This window comes from Dama dama, chromosome 16, assembly GCF_033118175.1.
Source record: "Dama dama isolate Ldn47 chromosome 16, ASM3311817v1, whole genome shotgun sequence".
In the NCBI taxonomy this organism is placed as follows: domain Eukaryota; kingdom Metazoa; phylum Chordata; class Mammalia; order Artiodactyla; family Cervidae; genus Dama; species Dama dama.
This window is the reverse complement of record NC_083696.1, coordinates 7,397,665-7,412,526: the sequence shown is the minus strand read 5'-3', so window position 1 is coordinate 7,412,526 and position 14,862 is coordinate 7,397,665. Positions and strand designations below refer to the sequence as shown.

At 42.5% G+C, this 14,862-nt stretch overlaps 1 long non-coding RNA gene across 1 annotated transcript; it reads right to left on the bottom strand.

Moving 5' to 3' along the window:
• Window positions 1–4,711: 4,711 nt before the first annotated feature.
• Window positions 4,712–13,698, bottom strand: LOC133071370 (uncharacterized). The gene is made up of 3 exons (XR_009696413.1): window positions 13,560–13,698; window positions 4,952–5,066; window positions 4,712–4,837 (listed from the first exon to the last, which is right to left on the bottom strand). It is a non-coding gene; the product is annotated as an uncharacterized LOC133071370 (long non-coding RNA).
• Between the last annotated feature and the right edge of the window lie 1,164 nt (window positions 13,699–14,862).

The window sequence follows — 14,862 nt, the reverse complement described above, 5'->3', positions numbered from 1 at the left end:
ATAAAAGTGGCCATACCGATCTCAACAAGGAAGCATTAAGACTATGTGAAATAAAACATGCAAAATAATTAGATCAGTACCTAGCAAGAGTAAGTGATCGAGAAGTTGATAACATCAATACATATTATTATTAGTATGGCTACTGCCAACAGACTTAGGATAGAAATTTGAGAGCAGGATCTCAGGGATAATCCCACCCTGAGGATGGAGGATGCCTCCATTCAATTCACTAAAATTTCTGAGCTTTCAGTTACTGACAAGGCATTCAGTTCAATTCAGTCAATCAGTTGTGTCCAACTCTTTGCAACCCCATGGACTGCAGAACACGAGGCTTCCTTGTTCATCACCAACTCCTGGAGCTTACTCAAACTCATGTTCATTGAGTTGATGGTGTCACCTAACTATCTCATCCTCTGTCATCCCCTTTTCCTCCTGCCTTCAATCTTTCCCAGCATCAGGGTCTTTTCCAATGAGTCAGTTCTTTGCATCAGGTGGCCAAAGTATTGGAGCTTTATAAGGATTATAAGAGTATTGAGACTTTCTTGTTTTTTCAGTTTCAGAAGCTCAACATTCATAAGATCAGAAGACAATGAACCAAACTGTCAGTGAGACAGGGCTAAGAGTAATAACACATGTTTATGTTAAAAACTCTTTTGGCCCCTCATCTGCTGCTGCTAAGTCACTTCAGTTGTGTCCGACTCTGTGCGACCCCATAGACGGCAGCCCACAAGGCTCCCCCATCCCTGGGATTCTCCAGGCAAGAACACTGGAGTGGGTTGCCATTTCCTTCTCCAATGCGTGAAAGTGAAGTCACTCTTCATATGAGGGGATTATTTTGCCTAAGGAGGGAATTGGAACAGACTGCAGGAAAGGGAGTTTTTCAACAACTCTGAAAGAAAACATGGGGTTTGAACACACAGATGTGAGTGAAAGAGGATGGATCTTTTAATGTGAAGATGAAGGAAGAACAGAGATGCATAGACTCCATGTGTGACAGGAGGACTGAGAAATGAGGCTGAAAATGTAGGCTAGGAGCACATGATTCAAGGTCTTCAGAAGTGCTTAACTTTATAGGGGAAGCGTTACATGCCTTTCCTTAAAAAAAAAAAGTTATATATCTGGCTGTGCTGGGTCTTAATTGTAGCACAGGGATCTTTTATGTTGCTGCATGCAGAATCTTGAGTTGTGGCATGCAGAGTCTTCATTGCAGCATGTGCTAGTTCCCCGAGCAGGGATCAAGCCCAGGCCCCCAAACTAGACCCCCAGGGGATTCCCCTACGTGCCTTTCTTGAGTGGACTATAAATTCTCTGTGGATAGAATATTTAGCTTTGTGTTTGAATTTCTCATGATCTTAATATAATGACTGACGAATAACACTGAGTTATTGCTTTAGTAACTAGTGAGTGATTGGATGAACAGAAGAATTAAGTAACAGCTTTGGAAAATGAATACCCATCTATCTTACACTCTTCTGCTTGTTCATTCATTCATTCATTCAGTATTTAGTAGGTATTAAATAAATTGATATTTCAGAAATTTTGCTGCTTACTGTTTGTGCCTTGAACTTGAGAGCAACCGTCCTCTCACCATGAGCCCAGGGAAGTACACCTTGCCTACCGTGTGGAAAGAGTAACTTTCTATGTAGGACACTCTACCTAGGGGAAGTCAGGTCTTTAGGGATTTTTTTCTTCGTCACTTTTGTTGAATCATTGAGTTGATTTTAATAAGGAGGACAATTCTTTAAAACTTTGGATCCCCCCAAAGCCAGTTTTTATGTTTCCCCAAGCACTGAAGTCGAGGCTGCTCTGCCTGGCTATTAATACTCTAATGGAACAGTGTGCCCTCTTGCAGAGGGGAAGTCAGGCTTTGTGCTGAGCTGATTAGAAGTGATGGCATGGAGCTTCTTCCTGAGAACGGAAGTCCTGTAACCTCAAATACCAAGGGCTATAAATCTCAGCAATATATAATGGTAATTGGTTTGAAAGGCCTAATCGACACAGAGAACAGAAGCCAAGAGCAGAACGCTCCAAACTGGAAGCTCCAGGCCTCCGCCCCCTTCCAGAAGGAGAATTGCCATTTTCTCCCTCAGTGCTGGGAACAGCAATAAAGGGTTTAAAAAGCTGAGCCTCACCGGGCCCTGCCGGAGATCCAGGAAGGTCTAAAATGGACGTCTACCTGCAGCACATTAAGTCGGGAAGCTGGTAAAAATCCGGATTCCTAGCTGTGATTTTAACCACATTAAATCAGAATCTCTGAATTTGAGCCCAAAGATTAGTGTTTTTGACAAGTTCCTGGGAGAACTTGACTCTCAGCCCCACTGCTTTTTAGCTACAGAGGCACAGACAAGTCACTTAGCATCTCTCAACCTGTCACCTGCTATCTGTAAAATGGGCACAAACCATCTGCCTCTCATAGTTACTGTATTAGAGACGTTTTTGTGACGCATTTGGACCTCATGAATACTAATACATAGCTGGCTTGAGGTAGAACTGTTACAGCCTCCCATGACCTTCCTTAGTCACACCCCTGTATCTCCCCAGTATTCTCTATCATGTATAATGTGTTATGCAAGCCTCAGGTTCCTAAGTTACCCCTTTCTAAGCAGATAGTTACATAAGTGCCCCCACCCCAGGGAAACGTTGGAGTCCCCGCTCCATAAATATTTATCCACTTATCATATCTAACTTGGAGGAGGTTACCTAATCTATCTAAGCATCGCTTTCCTCCTCTTCATGGTTGTCGTCCTAACCGCACCTTCATTAATCAGGATGTGTGCTCTGTGCTAGTAGTCCCTCAGGCGTGTCTGACTTTTTTGCAACTCCATTGGACTGTAGACTGCCAGGCTCCTCTCTCCATGGAATTCTCTGGGAAAGAATATAGGAGTGGGTTGCTATTTCCTTCTCCAGGGGATCTTCCTGATCCAGGGATCAAACCCAAGTCTCTTGTATCTCCTGCATTGCAGGCAGATTCTTTCCCTGCTGAGCCATTGGGAAAGTCAATGATTAGTTAGAATGAAAGTGAAAGTCATTCAGTCGTGTCTGACACTTTGCGACCCCATGGACTATACCGTCCATGGAATTCTCCAGGCCAGAATACTGTAGCGGGTAGCCTTTCCCTTCTCCAGGGAATCTTCCCAACGCAGGGGATGAACCCAGGTCTCCCGCATTGCAGGCAGATTCTTTACCAGCTGAACCACAATGGAAGCCCAAGAATACTGGAGTGGGTAGCCTATCCCTTCTCCAGTGGATCTTCCCCACCCAGGAATGGAACCGGGGTCTCCTGCATTGCAGGCAGATTTTCACCAACTGAATTATTGGGAAAGTTGATGATTAGTTAGAATGAGTGATGCTAAATGTTCTAATAGATAAACCTTGAAATCCCAGTGCATCCTTATTAAAGTGAAAGATTATTTTCTACTCACATTCAAATCAGATAAGAATTAGCCAGATTTGGAAGATTTTTATCCCTCCAGATTTTCAGGAATCCAGTCTCCTTCCACTTTGTGGTTCCCATCTTTAACACATTGTTGCCTATGTCACTGCAGAAAAAGTAAGGGACACCATGGAGACAGAATGCCAGACACTTAAGTGCCTCAGTGCAGAAGTGACACATGTCTTTTGCTCATGGTTCATTGACCAGAACTACTCACTCAGACCTACGAAGATGCAAAGGGGCTTAAACAACGTCCCTGGCAGGCAGCCACTTCCCACCGTCAACTTTACATTATGAAAGTGAAAGTCACTCAGTCATGTCTGACTCTTTGCCACCCCATGGACTTTAGCCCACCTGGCTCCACTGTCCATGGGATTTTCCAGGCAAGAATACTGGAGTGGGTTGCCATTCCCTTCTTCAGGGGATCTTCCCAACCCAGGGATCGACCCCAGGTCCCCTGTACTGCAGGCAGATTCTTTATTCTCTGAGCCACCGGGGAATCCCCAAGTGTGTGTGTAACTTTCAGTCATGTCCAACTCTTTACGACCCCATGGACTGTAGTCTGCCAGCCTCGTCTGCCCATGGAATTCTCCAGACAAGAATACTGGAGTGGATAGCCATTCCCTTCTCCAGGGTATCTTCCTGACCCAGAAATTGAACCCAGGTCTCCCTCATTGCAGGCAAATTCTTTACTTTCTGAGTCATCAGGGAAGCCCCTTACATTATGAAAGAAGAGTACAAATCTCTGTCTCAGCCACCATTAGTAAGTCATGCAGTTGCTGTGAAGACTGAATGAGAAAGTACACATCAAATTCTTAGTGTGGAGCCTGGTGCGAAGTACCTAATCAGTAAATGTTAACTGAAGCCATCATTCTTAATATCACAAGGTCACTTTCCTTGTTTGTAAACACTAGTGGGATCCTTTGGGTACTAATGACTTATTTAAACACCTGATTGGCTACCTTGATGATCTGTCCTGATTTTAGTCTGATTTTCATTAATTCTTTCAACTTATATTTGTTCAACGACTATTGAGTGCCAGCAGTGAACTACACTTCCCCTTTACCCAAGTATCACAGGGAATGGTGGAGAAAAAGGACAGGAACACAATGCTAACACTTACATTAAGTGGTTGTTTACATTTTAATTGTGATCAGTTACATGACAGAGAAGTGCAGAGTACTAAAAAAGTGCATATCTAAAGGTCTGGCCTAGGCTGTAGGTCAAGCAAGACTTCTCTGAGACCTAGGGAGTGAATGGAAATTGGTCACATGAGTAAACAGGGGAAAGATTTTAGACACAGGGAAAGGACATGAGCCTCTTCTTTCGGATCTGTCTAGCCCAGTCCTGGGAATCAGTCTGCTTGGAGAGCGGACCTCATGGAATGTTCCAAAGCATCACCAGCTTAAAAAAACACAAATAAATAAAAACATCCTGGTAAATACATTCACAAGGAACATTAGCGATTTACAAAGAACACACAACATCTAAACACTTTAGCAGGGCCAAGGAACTTACAAATGTTTTTATGCGCTTACAAACTTCCTTTTCTCGTCTTTGAAATCTTCAAAAAGTCTTCTGTCTGTGCATAACTTTTCTCGGATTTATTCCAGTCACTGAAAATGCTCAAAGCCTAAGTGAGAAGGAAAACCAAAAAAGCAGCAAAGTGAATCAGCTATATATATATATAGAGAGAGAAAGAGAAATAGATATAGATATAGCTGATTCACTTTACTGAATAGTAGGAACTAGCACAACATTGTAAATCAAATATACTCCCATAAAAATTAATTTAAAAAATAAAAATACTTTTGTGATTTGTACTGCTGTTGGCTGACTAACCAATCTTCACCAGTGCTCCCAACACCCCTAAAAATGCGGAATATGATCTTATATTAGATGTTCTCATCATAAACTAATAATAATTATAAATAAACAAGAGGTGAGGAGGAAGCTTTTGAAAGTGATACAGATTTATGGTTTAGACGCTTGCGATGGTTTCCTGGGTGTGCGCTTACCTCCAAACTTGTCAAGTTGTATACATCAATTGTGTACAGATTTTTGTATGTGAAAAATAATAACTTCAAAAAGTGGAAGAAAAATGGACACGTGGACTCCTGAGCACATGAGAGCACGTGGCCTCCGAAGCGCACGCAGAGCAGGGATGTATTACAGGGGTGATAGAGAGTTCTGTACTAAGCAGGCCTAAGGGTTTGGGGCCCTGCTCTGCCATTTGCTGGTTGTGTGATCCCAGCCCCATAGCACAGCATTCAAAGCCCCTAGTGGTACCAGAATCTGAGCATCTCCCAGCATTCTTCCCTGCATGTACCCTCCGTTACAACCGGAGCAAGTATCCCCAGTCCCTGATAGGTATCGTGCATCCACTATTTTATGCAGAATATGAGCATATGCCCCCTGAGATGCTCTCCCTAAGCATGGCCCCTGTCTCCACCCTCTTCCACACACACTCCTGCTCAGTCTTAATACGGATCTCAATCTCTATCTTAGTAAGGACCTCAATCTCTGTCATTAAACTTTGCTTTATCTTGTATTTGTTTTATTCTCTGTGTTCCCATTGTTGTACTTAAGCTACTGGTAGCAGCCGTGGTATTTTCTAATTATTTGTGTGCCTTCCTCTCTCACTTTTCTTGTTTGTTGTTCTTTAGTCGCTCAGTCGTGTCCAGCTCTTTGCAACCGTATGGGCTGCAGCACGCCAGGCTTTCCTGTCCTTCACTATCTCACACAGTTTGCTCAAGCTCATGTCCATTGAGTGGCTGATGCCAGCCAACCATCTCACTAATCCCTCTGTCACTAATCTGTGTAAATTCCCTGGCATGGGCAGATTTTGTGTGTGTGTGTGTGTGTGTTTTCCCAACATCTAATGCAACATCTGATACATAATGGATATTTAATGCAAGTCTTTTAATCAAATGTCTTTTCTAATCATTTGTCCACGCTGAGCCTCAGATTTTTCACCTGTAGAAATGAAAAATAATACCAACTTAGTTCATCCAGCCTTCTATTAAATGAGAACACATACCTATGGTGCTTAGCAAAGAATCTGCCATAAAGTAAGTGGGAGTGATTAACAAACATTTGAGTGCCTCCCATATCCTAGATCAGATGTATAAAAATTCTTTGCCAACTATTAAGCACTCTGCAAAACAAGGCATATATTTAATAATCATACTGAGATTATTATAACATTAAGACAAACATGTGCATGCGTTGCTGCTTGTTTAATTATAATAATGATAATAATATGGATAACCCTGTTCCTGCTCTTGAAGATTAATGAGAAGAGCCAAGAATATGAAGTTTGCAAACATTGGGGTTCTGAACAAGATGATAATACTTGATGCATAACCAGTTATGAATTCCAGGGTCAGTGAATTTAATACATTTTATATCATTGCAAATGTTTGCTCTACTCCCAGGGAAGATTAAAAAAAAAAGTATTCCTGTGTTTGGCTCAGAAGCTTGCTTCTCTCCTGGCAGTGTGCATCAGACTAAATGTCACTAGAATATTTCAGCATATGTGGGTAAATATTTACACTCATTTTAAACAGATATTCCAAATTCCTTGTTGTTTTTCAGCAGAGGCCTAAACCTGGTGGTAAAAGTCATGAATAGAACTTTTTCATTCTCGCTAAGTGAGAAGGGACTTTTCAAGGATCCTTTCCTCCAGGGTGCTCTATTTTTCTTCTCCATTCTCTTAGGGTTGAGTTGTTGGAAGGGAGGACTGGCCCTCTGCCATGGAACTCTCTACCAAGCCACTTCGAATTATTGCTCCATGGTCCCTGAGAGCCAGTAGAGATTCAGCTGTGATCTCAGGGGGAGAAAGAAATATAAAGGAAAGAAATATGGAAGCTGTAATACGAAGAAGTAAATCTTGGAAAAATGCAAAATGCATAGTGTTATGGCCTTGGGTTGCAAATGAGTGGACAAAGATTTAGACTGAATTTTTTATTTTAAGATGAATGAGAAATTATGGCTGGCACAAGTCAAAGATTACTTTTATTCTTTGGAGATGCAGAAAGCCAAAAGGACACATCAATGGGAGGCTATAGCTGGGCTGACTGGTTGATATCACACAGAGATTGAGTTATAGACATTTTTGTTCATGTTTGAGTACACTGAAATGGTGTTCTGTGTGTAAATTAGCAATTTCCCTTGTTTTCTAAAATTCCTCAGTAGTAGAGGAGCTCATCATAGAAAAGGCAACAGGACCTCAGATAACAGAACAAAGGAAGAATCTAGGCAAAACATCAACCATGTCTAATGGGCGACTCTGAAGCATCATTGGTGCCACAGAGTTGTCCCATTTTGGGGGCAGGGATCCAGCCTTGTGATCCCATATTAGTTAATTCTTGTGTCCACAGGGATCCAAAGAGGTTGAAGGATAAGGGCTACCTCCTAGGCCGTCTGAGTAGAGTAACTTACCCTTGGCCAAGGAAAGTTGTCTAGCTGTGAGTACAATGATCCGTTTGTGACTCACAACTGCTGAAGGAGAGAAAGGAATGTGTGGTCATCAACAGCGATGGCTACATCAGGGTTGAAATCCAGAGAGGGACAAGTTAGAATCATAGGATGTTGTGAATTCAGACAGAGGAACTGATGCCTTCATTCTACAGTGATTAAGCATCCATCCATTTTGCTAGTAATACAGCTAGTTACCAGGAATTGCATTCTGGTATAATCTGGGTAAGAATTATGCCCTAGGATTTAATAAAGGGGGAAGGAAGGACACATAAGTCCTGATGACAAGATGACACTTAAACATATTTGTGCACCTGGGATAAGTGAGCAGTCCTATGCTTAGGATTATGGAGGCAAGGATGTGTAAGTGTAGCTTTCACTTGGGGAAGGTAATGAGTGAACAGGGCTTCATAAAATACCAGGCTCAATGTACTCAATGTCTCATAATAAGCAGGAAGTTTAAGTACAGAAGAACCCAGAAGAAAGAGAGATCATCAGCTGGAAATCTAAGAATTGACTTTGGAGCTGGCTCTAAAGGGTAGGCCAACTATAAGCATATGTCAGTGGGGTGTTCCAAATAGAGGGAATGGTTTAAGTACAGGTAGGGAGAAAAAAATAGTTTCACATAAATTGTGCTACATGACTGGCAAATGGTGAAATTTTGCTAGAGTAGCAGGTTAGAAATAGGGAAACAAAAGACAATAGGGAAGCTATTGGAGATGAACATGGGGAAGTAGGCAGACCTTCAAATCTAGGCAGCTAAGGATTTGAGATTTGGTCTTCAGAACAACGGGCAGCCATGAATGGATTCTGAAGAGCAAAAAGTTCATAATTAGAGCAGTGGAAGGGTAAATCTGCTGATGCAGAAGGCATAGACTGAAGCAGGAAAGGCTAGAAGAGACTCAAGTAAACTGCATCATAATTCTGCTTGACAGACGGTTACCTGTCATGGGGTTGATAGAACACAACATTTTAACACACATAGTGAACCCTAATGTAAACTAGCGACCTTAATTAACAATAATTTACAAATATTGGTTTACCCATGGCAACAAACATACCACAGGAATGCACGACGTTGATAACAGGGGAAAGGCAGGAGTGGGGGTGAAGAAGAGGAGGTATGTGGAAATTTTCTGTACTTTCTGCTCAAGTTTTATGTAAACCTAAAGCTGCTCTTTAAAGAAATTATCAATTTTAAGAAGAAAAATTTAAAAACCCACCACTTTAATTCAGCCCTTTGGCACAGCCAGTTCTTCCCAGAATATCGGTTTAAGCATTGAGTATTTTTCTCTGTTCCTCTCATAGTTGAGCTCCTTTCTGTATGATTTCATATCACACTGAACTAGTCTTAATTCTGTTATTACTGTTGCAAGGTTGATGATGGGGAATATTCTCATTACACTGTGATATGAGTAAGAATGGTTTATTGTATTAATCTACTGAGATAATGGTATTTGTCATAGTAACTAAAGTTACTTATTTTAATATATGTGTTCAAAATATACTGAGCATCTTTTGAATGAGGATTGTGTGTGTTTTATTTACCATTAATTTTCTAATGCCTGATAGAGTGCCTGGCTCATAGAAGATACTCAGTAGATACTTACTGATTGCATGTTTCATCACAAATGATTTTTATAATAGATATGGGATATTGGTTAAGACTGTTGTATTGGAAGTAAGGCAGTCTTTGGTCTAAGTGTTAATGTGTGTTTTTTCTTTTTTGCTTTGTGATATTGGCCACTTCATCTTATACCTTTAGGTTCAGTTCAGTTCAGTCACTCAATCATGTCAGACTCTTTGTGACTCCATGAACCGCAGCATGCCAGGCCTCCCTGTCCATCATCACCTCCCAGAATCCACCCAAAACCATGTCCATCAAGTTGGTGATGCCATCCAACCATCTCATCCTCTTTCATCCCCTCCTCCTCCTGTCCTCAATCTTTCCCAGCATCAGGGTCTTTTCAAATGAGTCAGCTCTTCGCATCTGGTGGCCAAAGTATTGGAGCTTCAGCTTCAACATCAGTCCTTCCAGTGAACACCCAGGACTGATCTCCTTTAGGATGGACTGGTTGGATCTCCTTGCAGTCCAAGGGACTCTCAAGAGTCTTTGCCAACATCACAGTTCAAAAGCATCAATTCTTCGGTGTTCAGCTTTCTTTATAGTCCAACTCTCACATCCATACATGACCACTGGAAAAACTACAGCCTTGACTAGACGGACCTTTGTTGATAAAGTAATGTCTCTGCTTTTTAATATGCTGTCTAGATTGGTCATAACTTTCCTTCCAAGGAGTAAGCATCTTTTAATTTCATGGCTGCAATCACCATCTGCAGTGATTTTGGAGCCCAGAAAAATGAAATCAGCCACTGTTTCCACTGTTTGCCCATCTATTTGCCATGGCGTGATGGGACCAGATGCCATGATCTTAGTTTTCTGAATGTTGAGCTTTAAGCCAACTTTTTCACTCTCTTCTTTCACTTTCATCAAGAGGCTCTTTAGTTCTTCACTTTCTGCCATCAGGGTGGTATCATCTGCATATCTGAGGTTATTGACATTTCTCCTGGCAATCTTGATTCCAGCTTGTGCTTCCTCCAGCCCAGCATTTTTCATGATGTACTCTACATATAAGTTAAATAAGCAGGGTGACAATATACAGTCTTGGCATACTCCTTTTCCTATTTGGAACCAGTCTGTTGTTCCATGTCCAGTTCTAACTGTTGCTTCCTGACCTGCATACAGATTTCTCAAGAGGCAGGTCAGGTGGTCTGGTATTCCCATCTCTTTCAGAATTTTCCACAGTTTATTGTGATCCACACAGTCAAAGGCTTTGGCATAGTCAATAAAGCAGAAATAGATTTTTTTCTGGAACGCTCTTGCTTTTTCAATGGTCCAGCGGATGTTGGCAATTTGATCTCTGGTTCCTCTGCCTTTTCTAAAACCAGCTTGAACATCTGGAAGCTCACAGTTCACGTATTGCTGAAGCCTGGCTTGGAGAATTTTGAGTATTACTTTACTAGCCTGTGAGATGAGTGCAATTGTGTGGTAGTTTGAGCATTCTTTGGCATTGCTTTAACTTGGGATTGGAATGAAAACTGACCTTTTCCAGTCCTGTGGCCACTGCTGAGTTTTCTGAGTTTGCTGGCATATTTTTCAGCATCATCTTTTAGGAATTGAAATAGCTCAACTGGAATTCCATCACCTCCACTAGCTTTGTTCGTAGTGATGCTTCCTTAGGCCCACTTAACTTCACATTCCAGGAAGTCTGGCTCTAGGTGAGTGATCACACCATTGTGATTATCTGGGTCATGAAGATCTTTTTTGTACAGTTCTTCTGTGTATTCTTGCCACCTCTTCTTAATATCTTCTCCTTCTGTTAGGTCCCTACCACTTCTGTCCTTTATTGAGCCCATGTTTGCATGAAATGTTCCCTTGGTATCTCTAATTTTCTTGAAGAGATCTCTAGTCTTTCCCTTCTATTGTTTTCCTCTATTTCTTTGCATTGATCCCTGAGGAAGGCTTTCTTATCTCTCCTGGCTATTCTTTGGAACTCTGCATTCAAATAGGCATATCTTTCCTTTTCTCCTTTGCTTTTTGCTTCCCTTCTTTTCACAGCTGTTTGTAAGGCCTCGTCAGACATCTTTAGGTACTTCTCTGTAAATTGGGAATAAAAATATTTCCTATGCCATAGAGTTGCTGTGAGAAGTAAATATGATACTGTATGGTTTTAGCCCAGGTTCCCCAGAAAACAGAGCTTGATGTGAGGACTAAGTGTAAATTTTTAATTTCGGCAGATGACATCCCAGGGTAGGAAGAATGTGAGAAAAGTAAACTGAGGCATGGAGGGATGGACATAAATGCAAGGTGATACACTACCATGCTGTCTGCTGTTTCATGGTAAATCATGAAGAGACACGACTGTATTGTAAGAGGTGGATCCACTTTGTCATGTGGGCCATCTCTGGGCAGTTAGTGGAGAGAATCGTTTCCCCAGAGGAAGAAAAGAGGATTCAACGTCCCCTTTGGCATGTTGTCTCTCACAGTTAACACCCAATGTTTCTGCACTACTGCCTCTGGCTCTTTTGACAACTGCTCATAAAATCTGATCTTCCCACCCCGTGCTGTGAATTTCTTCCAAGTCCGGAAGTAGCAAAGGAAACTTGAAATTCAGGACGTGTAGCTAGCTGGTCTTCCCCAGTGGTGCTAGCGGTAAAGAACCTGCCTGCCAATACAGGAGACTTAAGAGATGTGGGGTCAATCCCCGGGTCAGGAAAATCCCCTGGAGTAGGAAATGGCAACCCACTACAGTATTCTTACCAGGAAAATCTCAAAGACAGAGGAGACTGGTGGGCTACAGTCCGTGGAATTGCAAAGAATCAGACGTGACTGAGTGTCTGAGTACATCTAGTTGATCAGCCTGGCTTTGCAGAGGCAAACACGGGGTGGGAGGCTGACCTTCCCGGGGAAGCTAATGACCAGACCCAAGAGGTAGGATCCATCCAGACATAAGCAGAGGTAATTGGCCACAGAGGCAAGCTTCTGAACTACTCCTTGAAAAGAAGATATAAAAACTGAGATGACACCAGCAGTTTAGAGACAGGAGAAGGCAGCACTAAGAAAATTTAAGGTGGTGCAGAAGAGTTTGATACAGTTTGCGAAGGATTGATTTCAGGGTCTGGCACATAGCAAACACTTCATAAATGTTAGCTTTTATTTTCTCCTCCATTATGCAGATAAAACATTTATTTAAAATTAGCATCTCTATGCCAAAGAAGATCGATTAAATAGGAGAGACTCAGACTCTCAGCAAACTTCAAAACAGAAGAAAGATATTTGAGGATTATAAATTGTATTGTTATGAGGGCTGTGGGCTTCCCAGGTGGCGTGAGTGGTAAGGAACCCACCTGCAGATGCAGGAGGCCTAAGGAGATGGGTTGGATCCCTGCATCAGGAAGATCCCCTGGAGCAGGAAATGGCAACCCACTCCAGTATTCTTGCCGGGAAAATCCCATGGACAGAGAAGCCTGGTGGGCTATAGTCCATGGGGCCACAGAGAGTCACACATGACTGAGCATCCAAGCATACATGGAAACTACATGAGGTCATCTATGTCCATGTGCTACATGCACACATCCTGTTTAGGGCATACAGTAAAGGGCTGAATAAAGAGTGAATTTTATTTGAAATATTTGTTGAATGAATGGGTAAGTGAACAGTGAAATCAATTTTTTTAGGTCTAGAATTCTGAGATACTAGACCTAGAAAGGATCATAGAGACTGGTCCATTCCAAATTCTTCTTTTATAGAATACAATATTGAGACTCATGGGGGCAAATTACTTTTCTAAGGTCCAATGGCTACTGGGCAGGCATTCAATTTGTAATTCCTTCATGCCTTACTCCAATAACTCTTTACTGATAACAGTCTTGAAGTGCAAAGGAATCTGGTAATTATAATAAAGAGAGCTATCTTACTTTTCTAGAACTCAGAATATGTCAAGCACTTACCATTTCCCTGAGATGCCTATCATCCCTATTAAATACATAAGAGAACCATGGTTTCAAACGATAAAATACCCTGTCCAGATATTAAACAGTGAAAGTCAGAAAGCAAACACAAGCCTTGCTGTTCCGGTGTTCTTACCTTCTATCACTGCATTGCACAAACTGTGGGGCTTGATGAGGAATTTTCCTCTTGTGAGCCTTACAAGATTCAGGGCGGAGAGGAGGTGGACGTTCCATAGCACATAACAAGAAACCAGGGCACAGAGGGAAAGAAAGGGGAGCCTTGGACCAGCAGAAAATTTAAAATTGAGACACCCGCCCTCCTCCCGCCGCCTTCACTATCTGCGGTATTTGCCATTTTTTTTTTACAGGAAAAATCCCTTCTGGGAAAGACTCACTCAACTCCAGATCCTTTTCCAAGACATTCTTGGAGCGGAGACTAGCATTTCCAATTTGGCGGCGAGAAGTGTGATTTTAATTAGGCCATTTCCCTCTGGGGGCTGGGGGCTCTGTTGGCTGAACTTCATAAAGAAGCCTGTGGGTGGGCAGCGTGTAAGGAGCTCAGAGGTGAGGAGCCTTCAGAACAAGCCTCCCGGAGGGGCCTGGCTGTCGTGTTGTGGAATTTCCCCTATTCCTTCTTCCTGCTGGAGTAATTGGAAATTGCTACACCCGGGGGGAAAGGTGGCCTCCTTCAGACAGGACACAGTTTGGGAGCTCTTGGATCAGAGCCAGCTAATATCCAGTCCATTTGCTTTGCACTCACAGGGCCCCTGTGTGGACCAGTCATTCAACCCAGACAGGTGTCCACCTGCATTGGTGCATGGCATCCCTTTGGGTCCTAATGAAATGCATGTGCCCTTCCCCAGGGGAAAAGTTCATATTCCTCCTGGTCATGAAATAATGTGGTCCCAACCTTCCCTCCTGGGGTGTGACCAGTGATTTACAGCTTTTTGACTTCTCCACTGGAGGACGGTACAGAGATAAATTGTTGGCTGCCGACAGTGTCTCTTCCAGGCTGGAGAAAGCCAGGGCAGTGCAGCTGGGTTTGTGGGTGGGCTTGGTCCCTCAGGAGAGGCTGGCCAAAAGTCACCCAGAGGGGGGAAACCAGAGCGCCCTCGGAAAAACCGAGACTCGAAGGAGGACCCAGAAGGCCCCTCCTGCAAGTCTTCCATGGTTCTTTAAACCTCCTTTGAGAACTGGATGTTCACCTCTGGTTTTCAGAGAACCTGAGGGCTTTTTCCTAAAATGCAAATCACATCACATCAAGTTTCTGCTTTAAAACACCCCAATGGGTCCCTGCTTGTTAAAGTCCTTGGAACTGTATCAAACTTTCTCTATGTTTGGGTCCCCATATAGGGGAAGTAGTGACAGATTTTATTTTCTTGGGCTCCAGAATCACTGTGGACAGTGATTGCAGCCGTGAAATTAAAAGACACTTGCTC